This window comes from Macrobrachium nipponense, chromosome 1 (genome assembly GCF_015104395.2).
Source record: "Macrobrachium nipponense isolate FS-2020 chromosome 1, ASM1510439v2, whole genome shotgun sequence".
Lineage (NCBI taxonomy): Eukaryota > Metazoa > Arthropoda > Malacostraca > Decapoda > Palaemonidae > Macrobrachium > Macrobrachium nipponense.
The window spans coordinates 20,103,588-20,130,900 of record NC_087200.1 but is presented as its reverse complement, the minus strand read 5'-3'; positions in this window follow the sequence as shown (position 1 = coordinate 20,130,900).

The following is a 27,313-nucleotide window of genomic DNA, read 5'->3' as shown; positions in this document are numbered from 1 at the left end:
AAAAGAAGGCTTAATATACAAACTGACACTACCAGATTAGCCATAGGGGCGATTTTACTCTACAGAAACGAGGAGCATCACGTTTTGTATACTTCGTGATCAAGTTATTCATATATATATAGTATATATATGTATATATATATTATATATATATATATATATATATATATATATATATATATATATATATATACATATATATATATTATATATATATATATATATATATATACTACATATATATACATACATATATATATATATATATATATATATATATATATATAATATCTTTATCAATACACAATTGTTCTGTGCATTAATACAATTAATAATAGGACCTCATTTAAACTGGATGTTGAAATCTCGCTGAGATATTTATACCGGAGAAGTTACAAGTTTTCCAGGACTATCTGTCGTCATCGTCTGGTAGCCAGACAATGAGAACATTTAATCCAGGAAAGCTTGTAACTTTTCCTGTATCTCTGCTAGATACCACCCAGTTTCAATTAGGATATACTGTATATATATATATATATATATATATATATATATATATATATATATATATATATATATATATACATACAGCAAAATTGTAAACACTGTGTGCACTAAAATATTATGTTGTAGGCATAGATATAGAGAGGAGAGATTGGACAGACAAGCGACGATCGCATGCACGTGAGGCGCCATTGTTATGTGATGATTCTGAGAAATGGCAGCGGCTACAGAGACCAGCAGCAACAAAACCACTTCTGGCACCCAGTGCTGGGCCATCAACTGTGATATGTTATATAGCTTTATACATGGTTACTATATGTCTGCAGACTGCAGCACATAGTAATGATTAGTAAATGAATAATTTGCCATGTTATTTCTCTAACAATATTCATCTGCCTTTCTATTAAATTCGGCATAAACTAGTGTTTTATTTTTCAATTGATATTTTAATGGCGCCCCTCTATTCATAATAGAGGCCTTTTAAGAATAATCTGATATTTATTTTTCTTTGTTGGAACAAATACTTTCATGCACAGTATTGTTTTAAGAATTACAATTGTATAGAAAAAAGTAAAGTACTGAAAATCCAGAGTTTTCAAAAATTTCAACTATATTTTTCTTGATAACGAGAAATGTAATGATTTTTTAAGCAAGAAACTAAACAATACTGTGCATAAAAGTATTTGTTCCAACAAAGAAAAATAAGCATCAAATAATTCTGAAAAGGCTTCTGTTATGAATAGAGGGGCTCCATTAAAAGATCAGTTGAAAAATAAAACACAAGTTAATACGGAATAGACAGGCACATGAATATTGCTAAAGAAATGACATGGCAAAATATTCATTTACAAATCATTACCATGTGCTTCAATCTACAGACACAAACACACATAGTACATACATACATACGTACATACATACATACATACATACATACATACATACATACATACATACATACATACATACATACATACATACATACATACATACATATATATTTCATTTTTATAAAATCTGGATTACAATGATACAGCTTTCAAATTAGATATCAATTAGTGTCACAAATGGAGACAGTATTTTCTGTATGACATCATTATCATTAGTTGTTGGGCAAAGCCTACTAAAAAAATTAAAATCAGTTGTTTATATTCTGCAAGATGAAACCAAATATGCCAATGTAACTTATTGACATTTATATTCCTTGGCATCCTTACCATCAAATACCTCCAGTAAAAATGAATGCAGTTTTTTTTTTATTATCCCTAATATTAAAATTTTATCTTTTAATCCGTGTAAAACATTTACTTTGAATGGTTAACAATGAAAATATACCTAAAAAGCAATTGTATTTCCCTGGGAATCCCTGGATTATTTTCTAATTGACCCGAAATCCCCGGGATCCAAAATCGGCCTCAAACTGGAAACCCCAATTGTGACCTTTTACCTAAGATGAGCTCGTTTCACTTCTCATCTCAGCCAACAGTACAGACTAGTGATTATTGGCTGATAGGTGTCAGGCTATTGAACCTCGGTTATTTATTATGAAAATTAATATTATTATGCCTATGGGTGAAGCTTATATGAGATGACAATTATATTACCATGCTGTTGTCAAAGTTTTATTCCGTGTTAGTTTGATTTATGAATAAAGAAGTGATTAGTTCTTCCCCCGAAGAATAAAACAGGTCTGTAAATTTATGGTGGAAACAAAGACACATAACGTCGACATATTGGTCAGCTATGTTGCTCAAGTGTATACAAACTATAGAAGACAGAATTACAATTTTTATTTCTACTTATGGTACACATTGCCCCTGGTAAATGCTGCAAAGATAATTTACCAATCTTGAAACACTGCTTAGAAAATAGCCATATTGCAGTTGCCATATCTACAAAACTTTATGGCTTAACTGTAGAAGAAATACACCAGCAAAATTAAGTATTTTTATTTCTGCATAAAGTCCATATTTTAAATAGTAAATGGTGCATAAATAATTGTTTGCATAAGAATCATCGCATAGTAATGGCGCCAGGCATTGCATGTCATAAACTGGGCTGGCTACTGTACGGTGTCCAATCTCTCCTCTCTATATCTGTGGTTGTAGAAAGCCCACCAAAATTTTGAAAAAAATTTAAAGCTTTTATAGTGGGCTTCCTAGAACATATATATATATGTATATATATATAATATATATCTATAATATATTATATATATATATATATTATATATATATATATATATATATATATATATATATATATATATATATATATATATATATATATAATATATGTGTGTGCGCGTGTATGTATGCATTCCTGCGAGCTGTTGCAAAGAAGTTTAAAGAAATCGATAGATAAAGGAAATCTTTGGATATATTTGTATTTATAATCAATGTAAATTGTCCAGGTGGGGTTCTGATATTTGGCCGGGTTTCGTATGTCGAAGAATTCAGTGAACTATGTTTTTTACATCTTTTATCTTTCATTATTCCTTTTTTCAAAATGAAGTTTTGCTTTAAAACTTGACAACCCATCAAATTTCGTAAAAACATTTCTCACTCCAGACGCAAAACGTTATATAAAAGCAGTTTCGTAACAGCTTGCAACTTCGCAATGGCAAACGTTATTTCGATCGTTTAATTGAAGGTTCATATTAAAATCTCTGTTCAACGTATTGTAATGCATTCCCTCCCTTGTCTGTCTGTCTGTTTGTCTGTCTTATTTTTATCATCTCGAATTGTTATATACGAGATATCCCCTTGTGTACATAATCCGAAGCAATGTTATCTTGTTTACAAATAGATGTTTGCTCATGCAGCCTCGTAGTTATTTATATCATGGCGCTCACCTGGTATTTAATCGTTATGCGTTGGGACCCTGACCGTCTTCGTCTCCCTTTGACCTGTATTTGCAGAGAGATTCGCACCATGGGACCGTTGCATAATGTATGAATTGACGGTGGTCTGTATGCAAAGTCACTTTCGCTTGAGTAGACATTAACCTGTGTATGTATGTATGTATGTGGATATATATATATATATATTATATATATATATATATATATATATATATATATATATATATTATATATATATATATTATATATATATACATATATATATATATATATATATATATATATATATAATTATATATATATATATATATAGTATATATATATATATAGATATATATATATATATATATTATATATATATCTGTATATATATGTATCATGTGTTTGTGTGTTATTTTCCAGTTCAGCAACTACAGTCGTAAACATTTAATTGATAAAGGACTTCAGATGCGATCTGGAGTATTCCAGGAAGTCTGTGTTGCTAGAATTTTCAGAACAGAAAAGTCATATTCCTTACACTATCTTAGACAATTAGTTACCTATAGAGCAATTGCAGGACGCGGTGGAACACTGCGGCTCCTTGTAACTAATCCTGAATTATTGTGACCTGTAACAAAGAGAGATAATCGAAAATACTGCTTGGATATTGTAGGTGGTAACAACTGTCACGTGGCTGCCTGTCAGTAGGACGCGAGAAAGCGCCCTGTTTTTTACTGCCTTTTGCCAGATTGAATTCAGTATGAATTACCGCTTCTCGCATGACTGGCTGAAAAATAAGGTAAATTCTATATTTTATATTTGCCTAACATGGCACGACTGCTTATGAGTGTACGGTGATCGAAATGCATAATAAAAGAATAATCCCTCAAATCAAAAGAAAAAAATCCCTTTGACATGACTGAGCGAGAATCTGGCTAAAGATACTGAAAGAAAATAAATATCTTTCCAAGATATTTTTCACTGCTATAGCGTTCTGATCTATTTTACCGTTATAATGTAACAATAGTTCTAGATACCAAAAGCAAACTTGTTTTACAGCCTCAACAGAAGTCAGATATATTCCTACGAATGGAGGTTTGACCTAGCTACCAGTTGAGATATATAAATGGTAGTATAAACAAAAGTGTGCCTCAGCATCCTATTTGAAAATATGTTTGGCCCAAATCGGTCACCACATTCTGACATGAACAGGATGTTTTTTTTTTTTTTTTCGTCCAAGCGTTAGCCCGAAGATTGTGGGTAAAGGAACCACTTGGTACGCAAAAGAATCTGGTTCAGATACTTAGACTTTATAAAGTACCCAGTTTTAACGACTTCAGTGCCCATATTTTATATGTATAACAACCAGTTTTCAAAACCCACATTTCACTACCTCCTTCGTTAATAACTGCTGATTGTGTGAAATGACGGAAAGATGTTTTATTGTTATTCCAAGTCCCTTTTAGCCGGAATGACAAGTAATCATTTCACTCCACCATAGTATGGTACCTACTGGTCTCTCGTATACCTAAATGAACTGTAGATTTCTAAACATTGTAATGTTCATGCGTTCGGTAGCTTACTTATCTCGACCATCTCATTTCCTTCCTTAGTGCCAGTGTGAAAAACATTAAACTTTTCATGTTAAGTGATAACTTGATCAATTCTGAACTCCGATCAGTGAAATTCCCTCGCAACAAGGAAGTCTACCTTTCTTCCGGTTTCCAACTTATTCTCAGAATTTGTTCATTTTCGGAATAAAGTATCAATAATAGGACCTCTCAGTGCTGAATGACCTCATGCGTTCCCAGTCAGAGAAGTTGTGTGTTTAAAGTTTGTTGTTTAGTTGTTGAGTTTGATATTGTTTGCTTAAGAGCTGTTGTGCCTGTGTTGTTGGATTTGTTGTGCTTTGAGTTTTTGTTGAATTATTTGTGAGGTTGTGGTGGTGTTCCTTGGTTGTTTGCTGTGTTGTTTAGTTGTGGTTGTGTTCCTTGGTTGTTGTGGTTCTTGGGTGTTGTGTCGTTGTAGGGTTGTGGTACTTGGTTGTTGTGTTGTTGTTGAGTTGTGGTCCTTGGTTGTTGTGTTTTTGAGTTGAAGGTTGTGGTTCTTGATTGTTGTTGTTGGTGTCTCAGCGACCTTGGCCGGCGGACAACACAGCATAGCCCGGAGTATCTGGAGTGGGTGAGTACATGTGTTTATTTTTTTTGTTCTGTGTGTAGGTATAGGTCAATTGTCTTGTTTGTATTCTGTAGTGTTAAGAGAAAAGTGTAACTGAGGGCAGGTTTGGCAGCTGGAGTGATTAGGTTTATGTGTGGGGATTTGCCCGGCAGTTTTTAAGCTTGTGATCCCGCCACATAGATATTTTGGGGTTGCAATCCTCCCGAAAAATGCAGTGTTGACTTATTTTGTGGAATGCTATTCCGACTGGGGAGTCGTGTTTACATTTTGCGGATTTCAGTCCAGAATATCTGTTCTGGAATATCCCGCAGCATTTTAAAAACCATGTAAAGCAAGCTTTGATTTAGTCTTCACTTGTTAATTGCATTGACACACCATTTTATTGCTCATGACAATTGGGAGTCGCCTTGTTTTATCATTCCCTAAAAATAATTCTGCAAATACGAGCAGATTCCAACCTCGTTCGGCGATGCGTTTTGCTCAAAAGAATAATATTGGTCCTTGATCATTATATATCGACAAATATACTATATATACTTTATGTATTCTATATTATTTATATATATATCTATATATTATATATTATATATATATATATATATATATATATATATATATATATATGATATATGTATATATATATATACTATATATTTCTATATCTATATTTATATATATATTATATATATATATATATATATAGATATATATATAGAGATATATATAGATATATATATAGAATATATATATAGATATATCTAGGATATCAGATATATATAGATATATATATATAAATATATATATATATATATATATATATATATAATATATATATATATATACTCTATATATATATATATAGGATATATATATATATATATATATATATATATATATAATATATATATATGTATGTGTGTGTGTGTGTGTCTTCAGAGTCGGTCAAACTTTTCCAACGGAAATCTGTGCCACATTCCGTTTCTCCTCCCGAAAAAGAGTTCCTATGCCTTTGCCCCCGCCCCCCACCCAACCCCCAACCCCGAAAACCGGACAGAGAAATATCCCAATCGAAGAGAGAAGCAAATCTTATTACTTTTTTTTTTCTTTTCCTTAAGAACAGAATCAATCACTTTCCCCAATAAAAGCTTTCCATCATCCTATATCAGAAGAACCCAAAGATGTTCAGCAGGATGGAAAATGATTCGGTTCTTCTTCTACTTTTTTTATTTTTATTTTCCGTAGACAACATCGCATATCATTCAGACAGATTACTGGTATGATGACTTTATAACAATCACGCTAAAAAAAATTCGAATCAAGAAAAAAAATCATAAGAAATATATGACTGGAAATTCTTCCGAAAAGAATCCGGGGATAAGTAATGAGAGAATTTTTAGTAACTTACCAGAAACCAGGAATTATGTCAGGAATATAATTAGTAAGCACATAGGTTAGGTTTTTAATTACCAACAGTGTGATCGGTAAGTCATTATATATAATATTTATGAATTTGTTTATTCGCAAACTTGTGCTTATTTTGGCTGCATATTCTGATACAAAATTCATTATTCACGGAATTGATAAGTTTTTTGTCCTTATCGAAATCATTTTGAGCAATCGTAAATTCTCCATGCTCTATACTATAGCCTCGTAGGGGGTAGCTCCACCAGTGCACCTCGCGCGATGTACTGTAGGCATTGCTTAAGGTTCTTTGCAGCTTCCCTCCGGCCCCTAGCTGCAAACCCCTTTCATTCCTTTTACTGTACCTCCTTTCATGTACTCATTCTTCCATCTTACTTTCCACCTTCTCCCGACAATTGTTTCTTATTCCCAGTCTCCCTTTCAGCGCTGAATAACCTCGCAGGTCCCATGGTTGGCATCAGACCTAAATCTAAATTCCAATGCTTCCATGTCCAAGATAGACCTTATACTGATGCCATGAATTAACATCAGAAAGTAATTTGCAAACTGATGAACAAATGTTTTTTCTTGCGAAAGTTGAAGGACAATTGACATAATATATACGAGTATATACACTGAAAACAAATTAAACTCCTGGAATTATTGAGCGAACGCGAGCCATCCCTATTTTTTTTCATTCGCATAATATTCTACCTTTGTCATTAATTCCTATTCACCCTTTTTTCCCTTCAGTTTCCAATGATTTTTACGTTTATGGTGATATGGAGTTGTCCAGATGCCATCTCTCTCTCTCTCTCTCTCTCTCTCTCTCTCTCTCTCTCTCTCGTCTCTCTCTCTCTCTCTCTCTCTCTCTCTCTCTCTCATACAGTCACACATTTACACATCTCTTTCTGTTCACGGCGCTGGGTATTAGATTCCCTTTACATTTCCACCCTCTGTGCGCTCGTGTCGTACTTCCCTCCTGATGGGAGAAACATGTTCAGTTTCTCTTATCTCGCAATTTCCTGCCTTTTGCAGAGTCCTTGTTATCTTTTGTGTCTGCAAAAGTCTCCCTTTTAAGCTTTCGTCCCTTCCGTGCTATTGTTGTTGCACTTTCCTTCTGCACATGGTAAAATAATTGGCTTTTGAACTATGGATTTCTCTTAATTATTGGTATTATTATATATTATATCTATGTTTCTGACTTGTTTTCATTCGCAGATCAGTATGACTGAGTTTTTGCCTATGAATACGTCCGCCCTACTGTATTACGAAATTTCAGAAACTGCCCTTTATACTATACGGCCATAAAGTAAAATGAGAGAGAGAGAGAGAGAGAGAGAGAGAGAGAGAGAGAGACCCGCATCTGCGAATTCTATCTAAAATGATTTAAAGAACGATTTTCGTCTGGGCCCTTTGCTGCGTGTGAGGAGCGCGCGTTCGTGACGTCACATTTCTATTGGTTGGAAAGGGGAAGCGACCAACATTCGTTCGTTTCAGACAGCGGTGAGGAGGAGGAGTAGTTCGAACGGAACTCCATTTGAGGGAAGACGGAGTAACAAGATATTGCGAATTCTCTGTGGCTATAATGATTACTGGTTTGTCGTCAGTCACAGTTGCTGTTTGTTTTGTCACCTTTGGTTTAGTGGCCTTTAGTTTGCTGTCCTTTTATACTGCCATTGACTCAGGCTTCTGCGTCTTGCTCGTGAGTGTTCTCAAATTTTGGTGGGGGTTTATCATTCGTTTTCACGTCCAAAGTGGTACTTTTCTAATTTTTATTAGTTTTACTGCCACAAATTTTTCTTGTAGTTTTTAAACGTATTTTCCTCTTCCTACCCGTCATCCTTTGCCAATAAAACATTTTTGACTCGACACGGGAACGAACCCGGGTCTTTCGAGTGAGATTCCAGGGAATTAGCAATTCGGGCGCAAAGGTCATTAGAGGAGTTGGAACCCAAGTCATATATGAACTATCTAATGTTTTTCCAGGGGCAGGCGACTACTATGGTGTAGTAACTCACCATACCAACTCATTTTGCCCAACTCCCCGACCCGTCGGCTCTCGAATTGCCAACATTTCGTTACACTTATCCCTTCCGCTGTGGGATATGATGGATATGAACACACGGGAACACATTTCACAGAAATAATGCTCTGGACTCTCACTCGAAAGACTGGGGTTCGATTCCCGCGTTGAGTCAGAAATTCATTGCTGTGCAACACGTTCCCATGTGTTCATATATATATATATATATATATATATATATATATATATATATATATATATATATATATATATATATATATATATATTATGAGTCATATCACATTACCGTGATTCATATACATACATCGAGCTGCAAATGGCGGTGTGGTTTAAAGCTTCACTGTGCGGCCTTGATTTGTTGGGTACGATGGTTCGCGCCCATGAGCCGACAAATCTCTTAACGACTTAAAAATAATTTCCCTTCGGTTAACATATATGAAAATATATTAATTCCGAGGTTAGAGCGAATTAGATATTAAAAGGACATTTGTAGCTCGATGTAAATATAATTATAATATATATTTATATAATATATATATATATATATATATATAGATATAATAGATATTATATAGTATATAATATATATATATATATATATATATATATATATATATATATTATATATATTATATGCAAACTGATTATTTCAACTCTTATGCCCTTCTCAGAGTGATTTGCTTTTGACTAAAGTTACGAAATTTGATCTACAGTTGGCTGTTATCCACAAATGCTCTATTACGGTAATGGCTGAAGAAAAGAGCAACTCATTCTAGTTATCTAAAATATACTGACTACTTTTTAATGTGAAATTTAACTTTTTCTTTTTCTTACTTGCATCCATCAGACCTAGGTGATCATCGCACGTTGAATGCGATGAAAAAGCATTTAATTAGTCTTTTTACGATTATTTATGTACATCATTAAATTTCTGATAACGTCTCTTTGTAATCATATGTTTTTGCGCTCACGAAGCATTGCCATTTACCACCACTTTCATTCCTGTCTTCGGCCATGCGGCTCTCCTCAATAGCCTTGAATTTATTTCAGTAATATTTCAATTATTTTCCTTTTTTCATTTGTTAATCATATCTTTATCTCTCTCTGGCACGTCGACTCAGTTGCTTCCCATCATTTACCTTGTAGCTATACCCTTAAAAAAAAAAAACAGGACAAGAACCTCTCAAGGCCATTGTATCCTAAATAGCAATGAAACGGGTCTGAGTGCAAGTCTAGCGCCCCCGCCCCTCCCCGTCCATAGTGCCACTTACTGTACCGCGTCTTTATCAAGTCTCGTTATTTTCCTTTTGCCAGGAAGCTGGAACCGCTGTTCCAGACTGTTTCAGGTTGTCTCCTTAAATGCAAACAACTTGTCTGGTGCGACCAGAATCGTCGCTTTGCATGTATGCGGCTTTTCTCTTGTACCGCCACAAGTGCCAAAGTTCTGCTCCGGAAAATATCCTAAGCAAAGTAGAGCTCTCTCTGATTATCCTGGTTTCCCTTTATTGGTTCGCGTCCAAAGCTACGTAACCCGGCATTCGGTTTGCTTTTCTTTGTGGGAGGATTAGACTGACTTCATGAATACGAAGTTATCACTAATTTGTTTTAACTGGTAGTGCATTTCAGAGCCGTGTCTAATTGATTTTCGTCGATAAAATCTTACCAAAGCATCGGATATGGATCGTATTTTAGAAATAGCTATTTGAAGCCACGGCTTAATTAGCAGAAATATGCAGTGATATCTAATGTTGATAATTAAGGCACTTATCAGAGTAACTCAAAGAAAATTAAAGGGAAACTTAGCTCAAATTAGTGAGCACACCGAGAGAGGTTAGTTGTCACGTGAGCTATGACATCAGACGTCATAGCAGGGTTCCCAAGTAGTATGATAATGATCGTAGAAACAAATATATTTCACCCTCTTGTACAATAAGTATTAAAGGAGAAGATAGTGTTAACTGCTGATTTCCTATATGTCGACAAGTTTTCGAATTCACAGCTAGCATAATTTTCCTTATGGTTATATAATTATGATCCCTTTTATGCACTGGTATAATTCGTAATCTGTGTGATCTGAACAGATTTTATTTTTACAATGCTTATTTAGCTCAAAGCACGGTGTGATAAAGGTTAGCGGTGCTGTCAACGACAGTGCGATGTTCCATATGCTGGTCAGTGTGACTACCCTCTGCGATCTGCAGCATTACAACAGTAGACTTAATAAGCTCAACAGTCACAAGAACATCTTAAAAATAAGAATATGAATTACAACAAGTTTTCTTTGAATGTTTAAGTGTTAGGCTGTATTCAAGCTGCCTGTACACTGAAAAAATGATTTATGGGCCTAAAAAATTAATCTAAATCTTCTGAGATGTAATCTCTGTTACTAAAGAATTTATTCGTAGAGATTAGCTGTCCTTTGAGGAATAAAATAAGATGATGATTTTAAATCTGTGGAGAAGATGGCTATTAATCGAAATATCTAATGGTATTAATATCAAGGCCTATGGTACACTTGGTTTTAACTGGCTCAAAATGTTATTTTCTTAAAAGTCCTGCTGCTCGCTTTTGGTGTATATTTATTCATAAGGTAACTTGAAGTGCAAGAATGTGTAGATAACTTCATATGCTTTCTAGCTAGGAAGTGTCAATATAGAGATGTGAATGTTAAGTGTAATGTATTTATAGTAAGTAGAGAAATCTAACACACCTAGGCCTAGGAACAAAATCTTGGCTTTAACAAGGGAGTAATTGTATAGGCGAATATTTGCTAGAAAGCCATAATTTTTGAAAATCCAAATAATCCTTTAACAAATAAAAAATAAATGGTTCAAGAAAATTTTTTATTGTCGCTGCTCATTGTAGACCTATGATACACCAGGTGGTTAGTGTTGATATCGGTGGATGAATTCTACTTTTGTATTTACTTAATTGCAGTTTTTTTAGTGTTGAGGAGTAAAATCAATCAAATAGGACCATTTCAAAATTTATGGTTCATTAGAAGATATGTCATGACAATTTGTTTCGGTTGTTATTTAACATTTATTCTGAGGTTTGATGATTTTTTTGTAAAATGCATCGACGAATGAGTGAACGGTAGTTTTGAAAATGTTTCGGAACTATTTCCAAAATTTGGCCAAGCGTAATAATTCCTTACAGTTTTGAAATATATGACAGATTTCACTCTTATGAAACATATGGCCTTATTATAAGTATGCAATACTCGTGTTTTCGCATTGAAATGACAGATACATATGAAGCATGTTAGTTGCCAGTTAGTGAATTTCGAACGAAATCCTGTGCAGCTTGATTTATTCTATTAACAAAATAGGATATCTGTCATACCTAACTGTCAAGCGGAGAGAGAGAGAGAGAGAGAGAGAGAGAGAGAGAGAGAGAGAGAGAGAATATCTCCTCAGTGAATGTAGCCTGAATCTCTTTAACACTCTCAGTGGTGAATATATGCCTAAAATGTTTTTGCAAGGAACCTTGTACGAAAAGACCTTGCATCCTCTAAAGTCGAATGATCTTAGTTGGAAATGGAAGCAGACGACAATATTTCACTAACGGTGTGAATGGGAGCCATAATCCTTTTATATTGACGTATTTAGATACTCGGAAACACTTGTTATCAGAAAGTACACCTACTCCGTTTTTCCATAAATTTCATCCCAGAGCATTAACGGATTTGTCTTGATTACTATATAAATCTCTATATTTCCGATAGGCAGCTTCACTGCTTTTTTGCGCCTTTCTCTCTCTCTTTGGTCCAAAACTGAGAGAGAGGCCAGCATTCGATTCTCGACCCTACCGAGGAAGAACGATATAGGCGCTAAATTATGTAGAGAGAGAGAGAGAGAGAGAGAGAGAGAGAGAGAGAGAGACCAGACGCGAGTACTACTCCACCAAATTGTATATACCATCAAAACGGGAAGGACGCAGCCTGGTAACCGTCACCCCAGCGGTGTAACGCCAGTTCAAGACTGTCATGTAAAATGTATTAGATTCCCTTCACATTTCCACCCTCCAGTATGTGCTTTTCTCATCACTTCCCTCCTGATGGTGGAAGCATGTTCATCTTCCCTCATCTCGCAGTTTATCTGAATCTGTTTTCCTGTGAATTTCTATATTATTCGCTTTGGAGATTGATTTCTCCTTCACTATCATTGAAGAGTTGTTCTACGTAAGCTACATCGGGCATTTTAATTTGGGTGTAGAGTGGCTCTGTCTCAGTTGAATAAATGCTCGTAGACCTGTTTGCATATATTTCAGTTTTTCTGTCGTTGGCGAGTTTTACAAATGGTTGTTTATTATACTGGGTATGAAAGAAAATGTCACTTCCTGGAGTTGGGTTAAACAAGACTGCAGGGAAGAGAGAGAGAGAGAGAGAGAGAGAGAGAGAGGAGAGAGAGAGAGAGAGAGAGAGAGAGAGAGAGAGAGAGAGAGAGAGCATTTCCTAATAGGGCGCGACTCTCCCAGCACATTCTAGAAATGAATATCTGCAAAGAATTATTTCAGGTACAATTTAGGTTATATAGAGTTATTCGGATTCTCTCTCTCTCTCTCTCTCTCTCTCTCCCCGTAAATAGCGGCAGGCATTGTATGCCATTTATATTACCACGTTCTTTCTTCCTCATAATGGGAAAATCATGCTCATATTTAGCCCATCTTCCAATTTCATACCTTTTACCGATTTGCCTTTTCTTGTGTTTATTTATTTATTTATTTATTTTTAACTCCCTTCTGGAACTTTCTTGTGCGATGTCCGTCCAGCGCTCATGAAATAGGTTCCCTTTTTTCGAAGCTTTTCAGTTTCAAAACTTAAGATCAGCTTCGTGAAAATTTAGTCTTTATATTCAAGCTTACAGAGAGAGAGAGAGAGAGAGAGAGAGAGAGAGAGAGAGAGAGAGAGAGAGAGAGAGAGAGAGAGAGAGAAAGAGGATGGAATCCCATTTCATTGAAAGCGTTTCAAATGAAATACGTAATTTACCATCGTTATCTGTTTCCAAGCAAGTTAGCAGTGATCCTATGTTTTCCTTGTTTGTGTAGCGTTTTGATTATTATCTTGTCATTGTTTATCTTTTATTTTATTTTTTATTATCTTTTTTTATTTACGAAGTACTCTAGTCTCACTTGCCATAGCTACAGAATATACCACGCCCCGTAAGTGTTAGCTTTGACCAAAAGTTCTACTTACGAGAGCCTGAATCCGCAAAATAAGTAGCATAACAGAAAAGTTTTCTTCATAATCTCTCGAGCTGCCATTCACGAGAGCCAAATCCTTAAATGAGACTATTTAGACTACAAAGAGACGTGAGAATTTTCTTTTACCAGCTCCTATTTACAAATATCTGATGATACACCAAATGGAGAATGTATTTCCCCCTTACGTCCTCTTAATTCTTCTAATGAACACCATATTCTTTGGAAGCTTGAAATTTTAAGTCTAGGGTCCCTGTGAACTTGTTTCATATGAATAGTGTTCATCTTCTGAATTATAATAATAATAATCCCAGTTAAGGGGATGCTATAGAATATGCAAATTATTGTTTCTATACTCTTGATGGAGCCCGATTTTTCCTTCCCTTTAATGTAGCCTGGGTTTGGGATTATATAACGTTGGCCTTCTCATCGAATATGTATTATTTTCTCAGTTTTTATTCCTGTGTGCTTCAGTAGCTCTCTTCCTCAATATGGGCTTACTTTTTATTTTAAATGTCTTTTCATGCATCTCTTAGTATATAAATCTTCATAGGAACGTCCTCTGTCCATATTAATCATTCAGCATCTTAGCTCTTCTCTCTCTCTCTCTCTCTCTCTCTCTCTCTCTCTTTCTGTTCTTATTTCACCGGCTTGAATGGCCTCTTCTTCGGGCCAAAGTTTCTGGAAAAAAGGAACAGAAATGAACAGAATGGAACAGAGAAGCCTGGTACGAGAACTTCTTACAAACACCGGGTCTCTCTAAGAGTCACGAAACGGTTTGGTATAACTTCAAGTTTCCCCAATGGGCCGCTTTCTGTATTTGGGGGCTGTAATGGAGAAAGTTTTCTTTTCCTGAGAGAGAGAGAGAGAGAGAGAGAGAGAGAGAGAGAGAGAGAGAGAGAGAGAATCTGAGGCTGCTTTCCAACTTGGGTCTACCCAGCCTTCTCTAGAGAGCTCTCTCACCTTGGGGAATATGAGGCTGCAGTCCAGGATGCTACTTGTCTCATTATTATTCAAGTTTTGGTCGGAGTAATGTATTTTTTTATGGAGAAAGCGACCTGATCAATTTATTCTCTACTTTCCAATTCACCAGTCTTCTTATATAACAAAATACATATCTTTTCATCAAGTTTGTATTGGATGAGTATCCAATCGTATATCCGTGGTCTGAGTAAGAATATGTTTGATCAGTTTTTAGATCCGCGAATTTTCTTGCTAAAAATAGTAAGCAGTATTGATCTATAGATATGTTTATATTAAGCTTGACATATTAGAGTTTCGGAAATCCCTGCTCCTCAAATATTAATATTCGTTCTCTAATGGAACTGTTATTTATGGTGCTCATAAATATGTTGAAAAGCATACGAGTCATGAAAAATGCTTAGCATCCATTGAGTTATTGGTTCTTAGTTTCCAGACCTTTTTGTCAGTACCGTTGGGATTTGTACTTCATGTCCATGCGTTAAATAGCTCTCATTTTCATTCTTCTCGTATGTATGTTTTGACCGTCTTAGTGAGTTCAAAGCGATACCTATGTTCATACACATTGGAGTATGTAGTATTTTTAACAAATACATTAAGTGTCGAATATTCTCCAAGGAATTTGCTGCTGATATTTCATTTACTTTTCAGATTTGTTAAATACTTCACTTTTTGCATATTTTAAAGTATCTGTATTTTCTGTATAATTTCTGTGTTAATCTTTAACATGATTGCAACTTCCATTTTTTGTATGTCTTCATTGTGAGTTTTCAATGAATTCTGTACAGTAGGTCCGTATTTTATCCTTTTTTTTCCTTGCATCATTTTGCCTTCGGTGTTCATACGCTTCTACAATGATGCCTTCAATTTGAGGATTTTACATGCTAATCGCTTTCGCGTCCTCCATTTCTCTTCAAAACTCTCCTTTAGACTTTTTATTTTTTTCATTTCACTTTTCATTCACGTAACTCACTATTTCCATCAACCGCACTCTTATTTGTATTTCCCTTTCCTCTTTTTTTAATCGTCTTTTCCTCTTGCTTGTTTTTTCTTGTTTTTTTTTTTTTTTGCCATATTTCAATTTTTCAACATTAATACTTTTCAGGTCCTTACCCGCTGGTCGTACAACGACATTCTTGGGCGTCTGTTAATTAGCCAGGTTACCTCCTGCCCCCCAACCCCACTCTCTCTCTCTCTCTCTCTCTCTCTCTCTCTCTCTCTCTCTCTCTCTCTCTCTTCATAGTTCTTTATCGTAAGTTATTCATAATTTCAACCACAAAACTGCGATGTTTATAAAAAGAGATATTATGGAGTTTACAGGAATAAGATGATTGTACTCAGAATTTTATGTAAGATATTTGAATATTTCAATAGCCCTCATCTCCATATACTGTAAAATGTTATGTTGGACAATGAAACATTATTTGATTTCAGTCATGTGCAGTACTTTCGCCTTCCTTATTACTTCGAATGAATGTTATTCAGCTGGAATTCGAAATTGGGTCCTACCTCTCCTTTTCGTAGTAGTGCGAATCCTTTTTGCTTTTTCGTTACATTTGTGGTTCCTTTTGTTATTGTCCTGCCTCCTCCATCTCGGACAATATCTCCTTCATCCCATCTTTTTCGACTGGATCTTTTTTGCTTCATTTTGACGTGATTTGTTTAAGCTATTTCCCACCAATTTATTGCAAAATACTTCTGTTATTTTTTTTCCTTGTTTTCCACTCTGCAATTTGTTCTTAACCCATAATTTATTCTTAACCCATAATTCGTTCTTAACCCATAATTCGTTCTTAACCCATAATTCGTTCTTAACCCATAATTCGTTCTTAACCCATTGCTCGTGTAATTTCTTCATTTATCGACTTCAAGAAAGGAAGATGAAGGCATAAAGAAACTTTACAGATTTTTGCTCTCATTAACGATCCCCTATATTTTAAAGGAGTTTTTCAAAAGACAAATTACTTCGTAAGCCGAAAATTTTCAGTTTTTTCACATAAAGACTAAAGATAAAACCAAAATATCAGTTATTATTATTATTATTATTATTATTATTATTATTATTATTATTATTATTATTATTATTATTATTATCATTATTATTATTATTATTAACTTGAAATTCAAGCTTCCAAAGAATATAGTGTTCGCTTGAAAGAAGCAAAGGACTGTAGTAGGAAATACAGAAAGAAGAGGTCACATATTAAAAAAGAAAAAAGAAATGAATAAATGAAATAGGTAAACATGTAAATAAATTGTTAGAATAGAAGGAGAATTGGTTTATTCGTTGCTTCTCCAAAATGACTGCCAATAAAGCCTTTCCTTCGCTTCCTTCGTTAAAAAGTAAATGCATCCATTTCCATTGGAAATTACTGCAAAAGGTCAAAGGGCATTTATTCATATTTGGCTTATTGGTGTTTTGCACAAAATAATAGTGTTGGTCTGTGGTCTTATTCGCTTTAGTTGTATAGCAGAAATATTTTCCGAGGGTGATCCATGTCATTCTCTTCGTGCTAAGAAAATCATTCTTTCCTGTTTTTTCGTTGTTCAAGAACAGAGAGAGACAAACTCCATGCGCAGGAAGAGGACATCGTGTTACTCTACTTGCCGAAAGAAAAAGCCAGTCAATTTCGCTGTTAAATTTGTACTCTCGTATAACAAGGTTTTCAGTGAGATTTTTTTCATTATTGGACAAATATCATCGGCTGATAAACATATCGCATCTAATGATGATACTCGTAGAGCATTATCTTTGGAGTAATATATTGATCACAGACTCCGAGTGAAAATTATAATGAAAATATGTTCCGTAAGGTTACGTTCTAAATGGAATTCGGTAAATAAACGAAGAGACTATTGAGTGAATTACCACTGGCATTAAAACAGAAGCAGTATATATAAATATGAAGAACTATTAGTGAGTCAGTGTACAATTTATTACAGGCATTTTGTAACTGCACTTGGTAACGGCGATTTGTCATTGTTTCCATAAAATAAAAAAAAGACTTTCCGACTCATATCAAACTCCATTTTCGAATAACTCGACTGCAAATTGACGAAATATTTTTACGACTAAAGTCGACACACAAATAATATATATCACGAACAGGGAAGATTTTGTCACCATTGATTACGGAGTCTGAAGACAGTTTAACAGTAGTTTGAACTGTCTGATGATGAATGTCACGACTGGGACACAAGATGGATTATCTCGGCTGAATTTAGTACGCTTTCGTGACTGTTTGCAGGCGAAAGCTGAAACTCATTTGAATATTTATGTGACACTTTTTCTGCGTCGCCTTTCTCTTTTTTTTCATTTATCTTCGTTCGTTACTTAAATTTAGGATGGTATATAGATTAAATTCGCTCTCTCTCTCTCTCTCCCCCCTTTAATTCTTGGTATTTAAAATATCTCCACAGTGTGTGTGTGTGTGTGTTTGTTGCAATTCCCTCTTGATGAGAGATAAAAGTACATCTGCGCAAGCCACACGACGGATAATTGCATTATCTGCTACGAACAACAGATACGCATGACAGGGTACAACCAGTAAAGCTCTGTCAGACGATACCCTACTTTATCTTGCAACTCCAGCCTTTTTAATAATTCTATATTATTTAGTGTATTTCTGTAAGATACCCCAGAAACATTTCCAGAAGACATGACATTTCCTTTGCCAATTATCGTTGCAATATTGTTCTACTACAAGCGTAGACGTTTGCTCCTCCTTCGATATTATTGTTGCAGTATCGTTTCAATAGAGGTGCAATAGTTTACATTTCTGTTAAAATTCCCGCTCGACGTGATTTATTTTTGTATTTGTGGTGATATTTTAATTCGCAGATCGAAATGACAACAATTCAGTTGATTGTTTCCTTTAGATGCGCATATACTTTATTAAAATATATTTGTCTGAAAAAGGCAAATTTATCTTTCATTAAAGGAAGAGAGAGAGAGAGAGAGAGAGAGAAGAGAGAGAGAGAGAGAGAGAATATCCACCTATGAAGACCTCGTGACGTCACTTTCTGTTGGCTGGGAAGGGGAGGCAGACTAAGTGTTTTAAGAGACAAAGCGGAATTTGTCATCGCTGTCTGTTTCCTCTGTTTGCTATCAGTAATAGAGCTGTTTTGTGTTGCCTTCTTTTCTTTCTTCCGCATTGTTATTTTCATTCTTAGTCAGTGTTCTTCGAATTATTTTTTTTTTCATTTTCACCAAGTTTATTGTAGCTGTAGTAGCATAATTTTGCTTTTTCATTTTTGGTAAAACATTTTCTCATTTTCCACAAATCTCTACGAACTAATTTCTCTCATTGTTGGTCTTTTTACTCTCCATGTCTAAAGTATATATATGTGTGTAATAAGCCCAGTGATTTCTTCCTTCTTCCAGTCTAGCTTGGGCTGTATAAAGTCATACAAAATTTTTTTACGGAAATTGCAAATGTCATGAATTGTTAGTTTCTAACTACGTGGGTCAGTCTGTAAGACCTCCACTCTCTCTACAGGTTATCTTTGTTCGTATTTCTTAACAATCAAAGTCCCATATCGAATGGGTCAGACATATTTTTCCCGCATATAATCCTTTTTATTAAGTAATAAGCATCACACCTTAATAATATTTTCCTCACTAGATCATTCGCTCTCTAAATCTGTCATTCTCTCCTCGCGCAGTTTTCTTACATTGTAATAAATCAGCTGCTCTATTTCGTCCCAACGTCTCGTCTGCTTTTCATTGTCCATCTGGGGGATTTTAGCCAAAAAAAATTTAGCGACTGGCGAAAAAGCTCCTAAAGTTCCTGCTTATGTATCCACAGGGTCTCCTACGGCCGTCAGACAACTTGGTGTGATTCTCCAACTTTCTCCATCGTGGAGATTCTTTTTTTTTTTTTTTTTTTTGGTCTTAACTGGGAATGTTTTTATTCAGTGAATCTAGAACCTCCCTCGCATGAGGTTGCTGCTTGCTTTGCGTGTGAATGATCTAGTTTATATTGCCTCTAAGTTCCTAAGTCCTGTGGGAGGAAGTGCTCACCTAACTTTGTTGAGTGTTCCAAGAAATGTCGATCAGTTATCATGTTTGCTCTGTCTTTTCTATATTCCATCATTCGTTTTATCCTCTTGTATTCAATTTTTTATTCTTCTACCATTATCTTTATCTTGCATGTGCAATACCTTCCATCATTCTCATTTTAAGATAAGTTAATTTTATTCATTTTATACATTTTTTTTATCCTCTGCTTTTTCCATCTTGGTAGTTACTATAGTAGATTCACATCAACCGTGCATCTTATGTCTAGGCCAGTCCTTTAAGACGCTCCTGATTGGATATTGATAAGCCAGTCACAGGGCTGGAAACTCCCAGTCTCTCTCGAGAGATCACATATGCAGGATGTATGTTCCACCTCTCCTGAGGGATGCCTTTGAAAGACGTACCATCAGGACAGTTAGAGCATATACACCCTGCCTATGTTGAACTCTCTCGAGAGACTGAGAGTTTCCAGCCCCGTGATTTGGCTTACCAACAGCCAATCAGGAGCGTCGTAAGGGACTGGCCTAGACAGCAGATGCACGGTTGATGTGAATCTACCGTACTATTACACAATTTAATCCGCAGTGTTTTTACTTTATGCAGGTTGAATATTATCGAGGATTATACTTTGAATATGTGAAATATTGGAGAATTTGAAATTTCTCTAGTCTTAGAATAGATTGCTATGTGGGATGAAGAAATGTGGGGGGAAAAGGTAATAGCGAGTTAGACATTATGTGGAATATTAAAGTAATGTAATATCACTTTTTACTGTCTCTTATCGACGTTGTTGTCTTAGTTGTTGACGTCCCATTTCATTTCCAGGGATCTGGAGGTTTCAAGTCGAAAATCTTCCAAAAATATTAAGAAGTTCAGAGTTCCTTGAAATCCGGCGGTTGTACTGTTATCACATCGAGTGGATATGACCCAGTATACATATTCCACGCATCACAATTCTTAAACCTTTCTCCTTTCAGATGTAAATGTCTTTCTTTCCTGTTGTTATGCAGCTTTTTGTACCAGATGTATCATATTGTTCCTTGTTCCAATCTTTTTATTTATACCTTCAGTCTCTCCACTCCTTTCCTTTGGATGATTGTTATTCTATTTTAATTCTATTGTAATTCATATTTCTTTTCCACCTGCCCCAATTATATTTGCTTTTTCCCCTTTGTCATAATCTTTCATGACTTTTGTTTTATTACCTTACGTGTCTTTGTTTCTTCTAATAAGTTCTTCACCCTTTAATGAACTACAGGATTCTTATTCTTCAACTTGACTTCATTTGTTTATATTTTCGTTTTTATACTTTGGAGATCCCCTGCTGGTGATATATTACGAATATCTTTTTCCCTTCCCGCCTTTTTGCATCAGCCATTACTTTTTTACGCTTCCACCAATCACCGTTCTTGCTTTGTGGCTCTGGGACTGAGAAAAAGAGGGACAGGAAGGAGAAGAGACGTTGATGGAGCTCCTAACCTATTCCCCATCTTCGTCTTGTCTTTCCTTCCCTCAATTGCCATTTCATTTCCCCCACTTTTTCTTTCCGTATGCCGTTCCGCCTCCTGGTTCTCAGACGTATGAAAAGGAAGAAGAAACAGAAGAGAAAGTGAGGGCCATTCGATTCTCGAATAGCATTTTGAATAGACGGGAAACTTAGGCGGAAGTTTTCGTGTTGGTCTGCTTCAGAAGTGAGAGACCTCGATAACAATAACAAAAAAACAAAAACCAAAAAAAATTCGTAGTTGCAAAGTGGGGATGGTTTATTTGTTCTCTTTTTTTGGTAGAGAATGAAAGAGCATTTGTTGGTAGGTGTCAAGACTGACGATATTCACCAATACCTCTCAGAAAATTTCTTCACAGGCAGTTTTTACTTTTCCATTACCCAATCTCAGTTAGCTTATACTTTATGAGCATTTACAAAAACAGATTAGCCCAAACTTGCGACGATGTAAATTATAGACACAACAATTAGCTGTCAAACATTTATTGTCATTCCACCGCTTTTTCAGCCTCGTTGAAATATTTACAAATATTCGTCTAATCGTCTAGAACGAACGCTCTCTTTGAATTAATTCCAAGAATTTTGCTTTAATATTCGTCAAAACATTTCCCTGGATGAAATAAATCAAATTTCCACCAAAAATACTTTGAAGCACAGTTTACTATTTTCAATTCGAAAGTCAATAAATATCATGAAAACATCCAGCTTTGGTGGCGTTTACGATGGAAATGGAATAAACTTTCAATTGCGTTGTGATATACTACAACACGGCTAGGAAACGAGATGTGATAGCTTCTGTTGGATTTATTGTATTCGCGTGAATTATTTCCACGGTAGAGTATTTTTTTTTTTTTTTTTTTTTTTTTTTTTTATGTGTAGTTGTCTCTGATAACCTTTTCCTAGTTTTTCTGGTGGCCCTCTTTTGTTAAGTCTCATTGGGATGATACGTATATGTTCACACAATACTCTCTCTCTCATCTCTCCTCTCTCTCTTCTCGCTCTCTCCCTTACCTTCCATGATTCACGGTGCCAAGTATTAGATTCCTTTACATTTCCACCCTCTGTGCGCTCGTGTCGTACTTCCCTTCTGATGGGAGAAACATGTTCATCTTCTCTTTTCTCGCAATTTCCTGCCTTTTGCAGGGTCCTTGTTATCTTTTTATGTGTGCAAAAGATTCTCTTTTAAGCTTTCGTCCCTTCCTTGCTATTATTATTGCAGTGTCCTTCTGTCCTTAGTGAAAATTGATGTCATTATTAATGAGCACCCTATTTAACTATTGTCATATAGATTCCCAGACCGATGTGAAAACAATTCATATAATAATATTTAAATATAGATATATATATATATATAATATATATATATATATATATATATATATGTATATATATATATACATATACATACATATGTTTATGTACGTATACATACATACATACATGCATATGAACATAGTATATAGTTACTACGAGTATAGCCGACATCATCTTCCCAACACTTTCCTTTGGAGACTATCTGCCTAAAATGATTCAAATAACGCTTTCCGCCAGGACCCCTTTGCCTTGTATAGACCTCGCATGCGTGGCCTCACTTTTTTTTTTGTTCCTTTTGGTTGCCAAAAGGGGGAGCAGACGACAGCATTAATTCGCTTTTATTGCGATGAAAAGGAAATTGGGTGGACCTCCTTTTCAGAGATCTGTTTTAGACGTAATGGCAAATTCTCCATCACTGCTTCTTCCTCGACGTCATAATTCAGGGATATTGCTGTTAAAGCTAGCAATATCCCTGAATATATATATATATATATATATATATATATATATATATACATATATAATATATATATATATATATACATATATATATATAATAAATATATATGAATAATATATGAATATATATGATATATATTCTGATATATATGATATAATATATATGATATATATATATATATATATATATTATATATATATATATATATCTATTCTATATATATTATATATAGAATATATATAATGTAAATATATAAAATAAATAATGAATAATTATCACATCACCGTGATTCATATAGATTATTCGAGCTACAAATGTCCTTTAATATCTAATTGACGTATGAGGTTTTCCGTAAAAGAAGGTTCCCAAAGATTTTTCTCAATGAAAAACATGATTATTGGCATTGAATAATACATTTTTGGAAAGCTCAGACTTTTCCTGTTTTTCGACATAACTGCCGTTGAGATATATGTATTTTTGAATGTGGTGTACCATCTTCTTTATGCCTGAATCGTAGAATTCTCCCGCCGCTCCGCGAAGGTAGCTTAAAACCTCTTCTCTCAGCTCCTCTCCGGTTCTGAAATGCGTTATGGACGTCTGTACGTTCTATGTCTTTTGAATTCTCTGCACCACTGGCGCACGTGTTGTACGCTCATACACTTTTCTCCGTAGACTTCACACAGTTGGGAATGAATGTCCACCAGTGCAGTGTTTTTTGCACACAAAAAACTAATCACAGAGCGTAATTCGCACCTGGCGGGAGAAGCGAATTGGAGCTCCATCTCTATCAGCTGCCAAGCCAAGGCTGATCCTCGCCGGGAGGGGACTGGGAGAGGGGGAACCAAGCTACACGCCAGTGTCGCCGTGTCTCGCGTTACAGCATTCCTTGAGAACCTTATTATACGGACAACCCAAGTATTTTCGTATATGTAAACCGAAGGGGAATTTTTTAGTTGATAATAATCGATAACGTCACTGACGTCCGCTGGACGGTGGTTCGAACCCACGAGAGGACGAAATTATTATCAACTAAAAAATTCCCCTTCGGTTTACATAATATATGAAAATATATCAATTCCGAAATTAGATATTAAAGGATACCTGTAGCTCGAATAATTTATATGAATCACGGTGATATGATAATTATTCATATATATATATATACATATATATATATATATGTATATAGAATATAATGTATATATATATATATATATAGATATATATATATATATATATATATATATATATATATATACGTTTATTATATATATATATATATATATATATTATATATATATATAATATATATATATATATATATATATATATATATATATATACGTATATATAGCTTTCCTTTGCCATTTTAGTTTAAATGTGCCTTTGTTCTCATTTCGGTTCTTTTCTCTGTTTTCTGAAAAATTTGTTATATTGTTTTTTTAGCAGTCATTTTCACGAATTTTCAAGTTTCCTTTTTAATAATTTGATGATTTTTCAGCTTTCCTTAATGCCTTTTCCAGTTTATTTATGTGCAGAGGTTTATAGCAGGCTCTTGACCATTTGTGTATTTTTACCGTAGCGATTTTTGTTATGTAGCAAAATTTCCATTATCTTTGTGTCATTTCTTGGGGCTCAGTGTACCGTCAGAAATCATTATTTAGGTTGGAAGGAAAGCAGTACTTGGAACTCCGTTCATAAAGTTCCCGGGACAGCTTAAATAGGGGAGAGGAGACCGCATAGAAATAATTAAAACTGACCGATCGTTTTCAGGACATCAACGTTTTTAAAGGGTACAAACTGGTTACAATGATGGCTCAAAAAGCCAATTGGGGTAAGTATGTGCCACTCACGACAAATCATATTACTGTTCCTTCATTCACTTTGATGGAACATTGAACCAATTGTGTGTAAATTGAAACAGAACGAATAATTTAGTAATGCTCTAAGTAGTTCACTCTTAATTGTTTATATCATCTCCCGGGTTTATATATATAACTTCTCTTGATTTTCTCAGTATTTTTTATTTTTTATTCGTATGAATTTGTCTGTTATATTACCTCGTATCTCTCAATGAAATTCTTAGGTATCGCGTTCTAGTTTTGGTGCTTTTGTTGTGCCTGTACAATGCAATTTTGTATTTTATTCCAGCCGTTCTTTGCCTTTCATTTTCTTACCCGAACTGTAATGACAGCATATCAGAACAGTGTCAATTTTATCTATTCTCTCCCAGAACACTCTCTGTCCAGATCATTCTTTTCTCATCCTGTTCATTGTCTGCAAATTATATTGCCTTTCGCGCATTATCTTGTATCTTCTCCTTCCCAACATTTCCCCGTTGCAGCTATCCATTCAAAAGAAAGAGAAGAGAAGAGGGCGGTGGATCGAGAAAGTCTATAAACAGCCATTAGGTCTTGAAATGTCATGGAAGAGCTCTGTACGACTCTAAAGTTCTCCCTTCTGGCCTCGCGATTTCTGTCGGCACTTAAATAGCTAAAGTTTCCCTCTCTCTCTCTCTCTCTCTCTCTCTATCTCTCTCTCTCACGAAATGCCGAGTCTGCAAACGCCGTCCCCTCCTTCCCCCTCCCTTTTGGTGTGGAGGGGTAGGGTGTAATCCCGAGTGCTACTTGTCCGTGTGCAATCAGGATGCTTGCTCAGCATGTATGCGTTTTTGGGGTGGGCTCATTTCACTCTCAAGTACCAAAGTTTTGCGCGAGGAAATGTCTCTTTAGGGAAAAATCGGCCTCCTCGGATCTCTGCTTCTTGAAAACTACGTACCGGTCACTTATTAAATATTTCAACGCTTGTTCATCTTCATAACTAGTGTTCTTTGTGAGAACATATTACATTTAGAAGAAATTAACTGATATAACTAGTGTTCTTTGGGAGAATATGTTTGGTTTTAGAACAAAATGCCGGGAGAAACTTGTTTTCAGTCGTGAACACGAATGTATATATATAATTTGTTCGTATTTTAACTTTGTCTTATTGTTTAATGTCTCCTTTCTGACCATCTAACATGATGTGAATATCTATCACTGATGTAACTCGCTCTCATCACCTAGTTGCTTCCATAAACATGAATTATCCATGTTTCTTTAATGTATTGCATCGAAATAATCAAAATCTATTTCGTTTATCATTGGTGTCGATTGTTTATGTATTTATTTATTTGATTTTTTTCTTTTCTGTTTCTTCTCCTTTGTCCCAATTTTTTTTTATATTTTGTTACACTCATTAGCTTCCTTAATTTCAGGAAATTTTTAATCTTAATTTGTATACATTCCGACAAACTTTTTTTGACCGTTGTTCTTCTCTAATTCCCTGTTCTGTGTCCTTCTGTTTTTCTTCTTCTTTCATTTGTAAATCGTTCCGAGGTCTGTTTTAATTCTTTATTGTTCATAACATCCGAGGCTATCACATGTCTCTCATCAGCAATATTTTGCGTCTTCAACGATTATTTATTTTGCTCTGTGAATATATTCCAATTCTTTCCTGCAGTTGACTTTCTCAACCTTCATTTTCCCTTTGTTATTTCAATTCCGTTTTTTTTTTTTTTTTTTGTTTTTTTTTTTTTTTTTTTTTTTTTTTTTTAATCTGCAATATCGAGCTCTCTGCCTTCTGGAAAATTCATGGGATTTCTTCAGCCTCTGTTAATTAGGCCAGACTAACTGCACTTTTATGTTGTTATTCTCTCTCTCTCTCTCTCTCTCTCTCTCTCTCTCTCTCTCTCTCTCTCTCTCTCTCTCTCTCAATTTTTATTGCCGGGGCCTTTTTCCACTCTGGGGTAACATTTTGCATTTCAGAGTTTCATCCTCAGTGTTATTGTGGCCTTGTGAGAGGGATGTTATGCGGAATAT